Source organism: Glycine max, chromosome 16 (genome assembly GCF_000004515.6).
Source record: "Glycine max cultivar Williams 82 chromosome 16, Glycine_max_v4.0, whole genome shotgun sequence".
Taxonomy (NCBI): domain Eukaryota; kingdom Viridiplantae; phylum Streptophyta; class Magnoliopsida; order Fabales; family Fabaceae; genus Glycine; species Glycine max.
Genome location: NC_038252.2, coordinates 11,123,366 through 11,132,386, shown reverse-complemented (window position 1 = coordinate 11,132,386; position 9,021 = coordinate 11,123,366). Strand labels below are relative to the sequence as shown.

At 37.2% G+C, this 9,021-nt stretch overlaps 1 pseudogene; it reads right to left on the bottom strand.

The window, feature by feature from the left end:
- Nucleotides 1-268: 268 nt before the first annotated feature.
- Nucleotides 269-7,253, bottom strand: LOC100775735 (copper-transporting ATPase HMA4-like; annotated as a pseudogene).
- Between the last annotated feature and the right edge of the window lie 1,768 nt (nucleotides 7,254-9,021).

Here is a 9,021-nt window from a genome sequence, read left to right as displayed (position 1 = left end):
GTTTCCTTAGAACTTGATAGAGCAGGACTAGATAACTGCATTCCTAGGAATAGAGTGCAGGGTTTTTGGTTTTTATTTTGTTTAAATTAAGCTAAGTTCAACAAGAGATATCTGCGAATATAATACTTTTTTATTCCATTAAGGGGTTTTGGATGGAATGAGACGATATCTATTCCCATTTCGTTCCATTGACAATTTCAAAATCCAAACAATGGAACCTATTAATAAGTCTCCTGATTCATTTGCAAACTCTTGTTCCAACAACCTCAAGATTCAAACTGCAGATAATTACTTGTTATTAATGTAGGCAAAATGGACAATCAACTGTTTACATGAAACATTGCACTTTGGGCCAACCTATTTTTGACCAAATAGTAGCAGTAAAAGAATTATACCAATTGGGTAACCGAAAAATGTTTCACCTGACCTTAGTCTTGTGGCCAAAATGATGGGGACCTTAATCAAACTAGGAAGGCATAAAGAGGCCATCAGGAGGATTCTATATGAAGAGGTTTTTTATAGAACTGCAGCAAAAGAGACGAAGAAACCACGCTAAGAGAGGAAGCAGCCATGCAAGCACCAGCAAGCCATGGGGGCAATCTGATTCCAGCAATGGGATATAAGACTCCAGCCGCAATTGGCAGGCCAAGAATGTTGTAACCAAGAGCCCAGATGTAGTTCAGCCGGATGCGCGACATGGTCTTTCTGGATAAGTCTATGGCTGTGATCACATCTTCGAAACTGCTTTTGACAAGAACTATGTCAGCTGCTTCTATCGCTATGTCAGTTCCAGCACCAATTGCCATGCCAACATCAGCAGCAACCAGGGCTGGTGAGTCGTTTATTCCATCACCTACCATTGCCACAGTCATTCCTTTCATCTGCATCCAGTTTCAATTTCAAAAATCAGAAATTATTATTGTTTCATATGAACTCTAATGTTAGTCCTTTAAACATCATGTTATAATCAAAATGTATTGATGAGAGGAGAGTGCTGGCACCACACTTTCTAGTTTCTAGCACACACTACTATAGGATTAAATTTATTAGAAACTGCAAAATTACAAGTGGATTTCGTTAAATAAATGAGACACAAAATTATGATTTCTAATAAATTTTAGCCAATAGTAAAGAGTGTATTCAAAAGGGTGTGCAAGAAAGTGGGGTAGCATTTCTCGTATCAACTATAGAAGTTTACTATATCCTATTGTGGCTTGCTTTTAGCTTGAGTTTCTAATAGCTTAATAGCTTACAAGCCTTACCTGCAAGTCTTTCACCTTATCAGCTTTGCCCACAGGATCTGTCTCAGCAAAGACCTCATCAATACCCACTTCATTTGCAATAGCAGTTGCAGTAGCACAGTTATCACCAGTCACTATGATGCTTGAGATGCCCATAGAATGGAGAAAAGATATGACACGTTTAGCCTCTGGTTTTACAGGATCAGTTACAGAGAATGCACCAGCAATCTTTCCATCAATTGAAACTAAAATGCAAGTTCTAGCCAGAATTTCATTTTCAGAGATGTACTTCTCAACCTCGGAACATATTGGAACATTACAAGCATGCATGAGTCTCTTGTTTCCAACCACAACTGTTCTATCACCAACTTTTCCACTTACACCAGCTCCCATGTGTACCTCAAAATCATCCACATCTGGGACTTCCTCAATGCAAGAACCAAATTTCTGGCGCAGCCTCTTCGCATGTGCCACAACAGCTTTTGCTATCGGGTGCTCGCTACTTGCCTGAATTTGTATAAATAATTAGCTTAAAAGAAATCTAGATTAGAAAAACTTCACGCACATTTATATTCGTTCTCCTTTATGTTTTTCATCTCAATAAACAAACTGTGAATTCAAACACCAAATCAAAATCCAGGGAGCACATACTAATTAGAATTTTTTTTTTTGGTTCAGCTTCTTTTGAGGAAATAATTATTTTTTTTGCCAACTTCTTGAGAAAGTTATTAGAAAAAACGATTATCTCCCTCAAGAAAATTGTTACTAAACATGCTATAAATGAAGACAAAATATTGTTGTCCTTTGTTTTTCAAATTTATTTGACATCTATTTTAAAATGAACTGCTTGTAGGTAGAGCATTTGAATCAATAGAGAACTCTTTCTTCTGTATCTATATGAATCGATATTATTACATTCCAAAATTCCTTCCCAATACCTCCTATCCATACAAGGCTACAAGCAAACATTTTTTTCCATTACAACAAAATGTCAAAATAAATTTTGTACCCAATCATACTATATAAATGAAGACAAATGTAATTGTCTTGTGTCTTTCAAATTTCTTTGAAATCTATTTCAAAATAAACCACTTGAAATCAACCTAAGCCAACATTTTTTCTATTACGAAGACAACCAAACTTTTTTTTATCAAAACTAGAATCAGTTTCTATTTTATATTAATCTCTTTCCATCATAGGCTCCAAAATTGTTAATAAGAATAAAGTTACATCAAATATTCAGATATCCAAATAAGTACAGTATTCAATACAAAAAAAAAAAGTACCTCTACATAAATTGTCATGTCACATAATTCCTCCATAGAAAATTCAGAAAACAGCACTGCACTAACTACCTCTGGCTTCCCAATTGTTAGTGTCCCAGTCTTATCAAACACAACAATTTTTACCTGCATTGGGAACAATGAATGAGATTTCAACAAATGAAATACAATAAAATTATAGGGAATATGTTGCCACCTAGAAAAGAATGTAAATATTGACAAATTCCTTGCCTCATCAAATATGCAGTCTATTAATCACAGTAGAGGGATGCAGACAAAGAAAAATGGGAAAAATAGCATTGTCAATAAAGGTTAATTGTACAGATTTCACACCAACGAAATTATGAATGCTGAAACATGGGGGATCATACAGAACAATGCTATCAGGCATGGTTATATCATCTTGTCCTATTACTATGTCTAGTTGCCATTGCAGACACTTACGCAATCTAGACTACTTTCTAAATGCAGGCCCCATGCTAAGTAATATAACAACTTGCAGTCTATAGATTTTGTCACAAGTCAAAAGTAATGAGAAACTATGATGGTTGTTTACCATTAGGTACCTTTTCTCAAACAATTTAATCCTGAAAAACAACAATTGGGAAAAGGTTCACATGTGGTGTTAAAAATGTTGCATTTACTAACTTTTATTTATTAGTACTCTCCATTCCAAATGCAAGCAAAGTTTACATACTACAATTCAAGATATGGAGAGACAGGAAAAAAAATAGCATTACCTTGTGTGCCTTTTCCAGTGCATCTCCACCCTTGATCAGAACACCTTGAGAAGCACCCATGCCTGAAGCAACCATGACTGCAGTTGGTGTTGCAAGACCCAGAGCACATGGGCAAGCAACAACCAGCACAGAAATAGCAAACTGCAAAGCAAGCTCAAATGCATCCATTGCTTTTGGTATCCAATGTTTAGGGTAAATACCAGCTTCCCCGGGAATGAACCATCCAAGCCAAGTTATTAGAGCTGCAACAACCACCTAAGGATGCAAACGCAAACTAAGAAGCTTCCCATGGATAAAATATTGTTGCAATGCTGATATCTAGTAAGAGATAAAATGATGCAGGACCTTTGTCATCCCTTCATTTTAAGTCAAGTTAGATTAGTGTATAAACAAAAATATGAGGCAACCAAAGTAATTAGTTAACTGATGGCATAAGCCACTATGTCTTGAAATGTTTCAACATGAGGAAGCACTCCAAAAACCCAAAATTAGAGTATAAAAGTGATTATTTGCATAGCACGTCCAAGATAAAAACCTTTTAAAAAAGAAATAACCCCTTTCCAGATCATCCAATTAAGAGGATTCCCACCAAAAATATGCTTATTATTGAATTTGTTTATTCTCCACAATCAGCACATATAAGTTCAGTCTCCCTAAATAGATATATATTATATTAAGTTGCTACAGAGGTTAAACCTCTTTTAAGGAAAAAAAACTAGAAACGTATAGTTGAGGAACAACACTCACTATTGGAACAAAAACCCTTGAAATATGGTCAGCAAGTTGTTGAACTGGTGCTTTGGCCAGTTGAGCAGCTTCTACGAGTTGAACTATTTGAGAAAGTGCAGTGTCGGATCCAACATGTGTGGCTTTAACCAATAAGCAGCCATTCTCATTGATGGTTCCACTGATAACCTGTCCAGCACAACAAAAGAAATTAAAATTAAAAATGTTCTTACCACTAAATCATGCCACTTTAGACTAATTTGAACCACTAGAACATGGAATAAAAAAATGAGAAATCAAAGGTTCCACATCACTAAATCCCCCTTCCCAAGAAAATAAAATATATTAACCTCTTGAATGTCTTTGTATACATGTAAATTTTAATTTAATCATATGAGTAAACACATCACAGTGTGCATCCACTCTCACCTTTTTGGTTTCACCTATTGTTTGGAATTCTCATGATAGACTACATGGAATATGGTAACAGGCAGAAGAAGGATTCAGGACTGTAACAACCTTGGCTACATGGCAAGGAGAGTGGGAAGGAAGGGAAACTGTTAGAAGGAAAAATAAGGGGAGGGGAGGCTAAACCAGGGAAAGACAAGCTGGTAACTCAATGATTTGAGCAAGAGGTTTACAGAACCTCAAGGATCAGCAGTCTTCTTTTATTATCTTGTTTTTTGAGAAATTTTGATCTCTGTAATTAGGATTTTGCCGTATTTCTCTGTAACAAAATACATAGCTCCTATTAGCTATCTTTCATGGAATTCTCACCCTTCAACATGGACACTCACCTTTATTTCTGTTTTTTTCATGTTCACCCCTATGGAATGCTTCTGCTCTCATAATCAGTAACATCAAAAACTACTAGCAATTCATAACATAAGAATAATACCTTGTCTCCTGGGCTTTTATCAACAGGTCTTGCCTCCCCAGTGATCATACTTTCATTGGCATAGCTTTGCCCTTTTATAACTATACTGTCAACAGGAATTTTGGACCCATAAACAATCTTAATTATGTCATTTTTTTGTATAAGTTGAGTGTCAATTTCTGTCTCTGTCATGATATTTCCATCAGTATCAATTGCTACTAAATAAGCTTTATCAGGAACAAGTTGAGTCAGCTTTCCTAAAGCATCTGATGTTTTCCCTTTAGCCACAATTTCCAAGTACTTCCCTAATAGAATAAAGGATATCATCATGGAACTTGTCTCAAAGAAATCTTGTCCTTCAAATGTGTGCCCAGCGCAACCAGCACGTCCATGTTAGCGGATTTTCGCTTCAGTGCATGATATGAACCTACATAGAACCTAATAGTAATAGCCATAGTAAAATGACTATAAGAATCTCCAATTTCTTGAAAACAATACAATAAAATTGTCTTTGGTGAATAAAGAGAAACATTAACAAGAAAAGAAATTAGAATTAAATAGTTATTGATAGTCATAGTACCTTTTGCCAACTATGAACTGCACAGGCGTGCTAAGAATCCATCTTAAAAACAACCCAAGAGTAAGCGTATTGTGGATCTTGTAGTTTAGCCAGTTGCCATAAGGAGGAAGCATGGGAAGCACCATAGCAAATACAAACACAGGAACAGAAAATAAGCAGCTGAACAAAAATTGGTCCCTATACATACGGATTTCATTCACCTTATCCCTTTCTCTTTGCCCCGAAGGAGAGTACAAGGTTGCTTCATACTTCTTGGAGCCACAGCTAGCGTCCAGAACACAGTGAATGAGATACCTTGGACCTGTAATGTCTGGATCATAACTACCAGTAACTTTATGTTCTAACAAATCCATCTCAACATGGTTCACTCCCACAGCTAATTCAAGAGAAGACATTACTGCATTTACATCCTCTGCAGAATCAACCCCTTCAAGCTTTAGAAGCACTTTGTTTGCATCATTCCCAGAGCTAATAAGATCAGCCCCAAAACCAGCATCTTCTATGGCCTCAATTATCTTGTCAGCATTGATGAGGTTAGGATCAAAATGCACTTTTGCCTCCTCCAAAGCGAGACCAACAATTGCTTTTTTCACCCCTTCAACCATTTGAAGGGCATTCACAACAGATTCGGAGCAGCTTGTGCACGCCATTCCTTTAATCCTCACTCGGCACACTGCTATGTCCTGCTCATGAAGCTCTTTTACTCCAAACCCACTCTCCTCTATGCTTTCTTTTATTTGTTTAGCCTACAAGAAAAAATATCACCAGACTTTTGGTCAGTGTAAATATTGGAGTACACCAAAAACTTAAGTACTTAACATACACTTTTGTACTTACAATATCACCAGACTTTCTCTTATTGATTTAGTCCCGGGAAGTTCTAATTTATACAAATTAGTCCTTCAAAGTCGACAACTTAGACAAAACATAGATGCATTTCCTTTTGTTCTTTTGGTGTTATTCTCCAATCAGCATTAGAGTTTTACCTCAACAAGCCAAATAATAAACCTTTGCATTAATAGTGAGGATAGGTTATCAAAGTGAAACTTCAATTCTCACAAAAACATCAAAAGCACTTAAGAAACAACATCTAAGGCTATGTTTAGATACCCATTTGGGTTTTTGCATCACTTATATTGACTCTGTTTATAAAACACATCAAAAATCACAGAGAAAATAATCTATACCTTGCAGAAATTATTACATGATCGAGAATCATCATATATAATACTATTAACTATTCAAAAACAAAATAAAACTATTTAAAACTCCTACTCTGATTGGTCAACGGTATAAATTTTAATCCCACGGTGCATAGAAATTAAACTCTAAAACAAAACAAAAAAATAAAATAAAATAGAGCAGAAAAGACGTAAGTCTGACTTACAGTAACAAACTTAGGAACAAACTTGATTGCGGCTCTTCCATCAAGTGGCGAAACGTCGATGCTTTTGACGCCGTTAAGGTTCCTAACGACGGACTCGACGGAATTCACACAGGAAGCACACTTGATGTCACTCAGCTGGAATGTAACGGTCCTAAAGGCGCCGTCTACTGGAGCCTGCAGCAAAGGTATCTTAAGTTCCCGAATCCTGTTAGCTTCCATCGAAAGGGTTGGGATTCGAACAAACCCAATTCAAAGTTAAACGTGAATTGGGATTTCAGGGAGAAGAAAGAAGAGAAGAGGGAGAGAACATAGGGCTCGGAGGTTCCGAGAACCTGAGGGGGAGATAAGGATAAAAGTGGTGACGCGAGATGAGTAGTAGTGCGTTGAGATGCGATGCTTGGAATACTACTCGCTGTTTTGTTTTGAACTTTTGAACTGTAACGACTTAATCCTTCGTTTTCCCACCAAGAATTGAGTCTTTGCCGCTTCTACCCCTGATTGCTTTACGTTAAATGGTTGATATCTTTCACCATTTTGCTATGTAAATCCGAAAAAAATTAATTCTCAAAAAGAATTAAAATTTTGATCTAGTCTCCAGATATCTAAATAAATGTGTTGATATATCCAGCTGTTATGTTTGTGAGATCTTATTTAGTTATTTAACTATTAAATAACTAATTTGACATATTTTTTAAGAATTAATTTGATATTTTTTTTTATGTATCCTAAGCTAATAAAAACAATAGAGAAAATTAAAATCTAATATGGGTTACACCCATGGTATTTGCCAAAAGTTGATGAGATAACTCGGGAGGGTAGATACTGCAATGCTACAAATTATCTTCATATTTTGCTCTAAATTTGGTAAACCAGTTAGCACATGAGTTTGCTTCTCACAATGTGTGTTTGAAGACAACCGTCCAATCATTTGCTGCCAAATTCTCGATCAGACGAACTATTGGTGTGTGTTATACTAGCCATGGTAACCTTACTTTCCTCCGGCGTGCCATCCAACAGAAAAAAACCTCTCACATTTTGATACCCAACTAGTGACATCATCTTGTGTAAATTTAGGAAAATCAAGACAAGTAAATTTTGTTGGGACACGATACTCACCTTCGCTTCTATTTGAGTCTCTTCCTCGGTTCATTGATTATGTCATTTGCAACGCTAACCCTCTTATAGTCTTTTGAATTTCATTGAATTGTTATTTCCTCGTGGTTTTGAGATGGAACTTTTGGATTTCAGGGAGATAGATTCTCCAAGAATTCGCCGATCCAAGCACAGGGGATTCAATGTATGAATGATTCCCGATGAGTAGGGGATAAAAAATCGAAATGTAGAGAGAAATTTTAGAGAAGAAGGTTGATTGAATATTTTGTAGCTCATTCCTTTGCTCAATTGTGCTATATACTTGGTTAGTTACAAACCCCATAGGAAGGGTGAGGTAACAAAACCGTAGCCTACCAATTAGTGTCAGTACCATAATTTGTCTCTGCATGCCAACGAACTCACTTGTCTTTGGTTGACAAAGGGGAGACTGTAATAGTCTCGGTCGAAAGACATTAAAGTCTTCGACAAAAGGGAGCAGATGACCATAATTTGTCTCTGCGTGCCATCGGACTCGATTGTCTCTGGATGGCAACGGAAGCGGGTGACCATAATTTGTCTCTGCATGCCAACGTACTTGCTTGTCTCTGGTTGGTAAGGGTGGCGGATGACCATAATTTGCCTCTGCATGCTATCGGACTCGATTGTCTCTAGATAGCAAAGGTGGCGGATGACCATAATTTGTCTTCGGATGCCAACGGACTCACTTGTCTCTGGTTGGCAAAGGGGAGACTCTAATAGTTTCGGTCGAAAGACATTGAAGTCTTCGACAAAAAGGGACAGATGACCATAATTTGTCTCTGCATGCCATCGGACTCGATTGTCTCTGGATGGAAAAGGAAGCGGAGGACCATAATTTGTCTCCGCATGCCAAGGGACTCATTTGTCTCTGGTTGGCAAGGGTGGCAGATGACCACAATTTGTCCCCGCATGCCAACGAACTCACTTGTCTCTGGTTGGCGAGGGGAGACTGTAATAGTCTCGGTCGAAAGACATTGAATTCTTCGACAAAAGGGGGCAGATGACCATAATTTGTCTCTGCATGCCATCAGACTCGATTGTCTTTGCATACCCTGT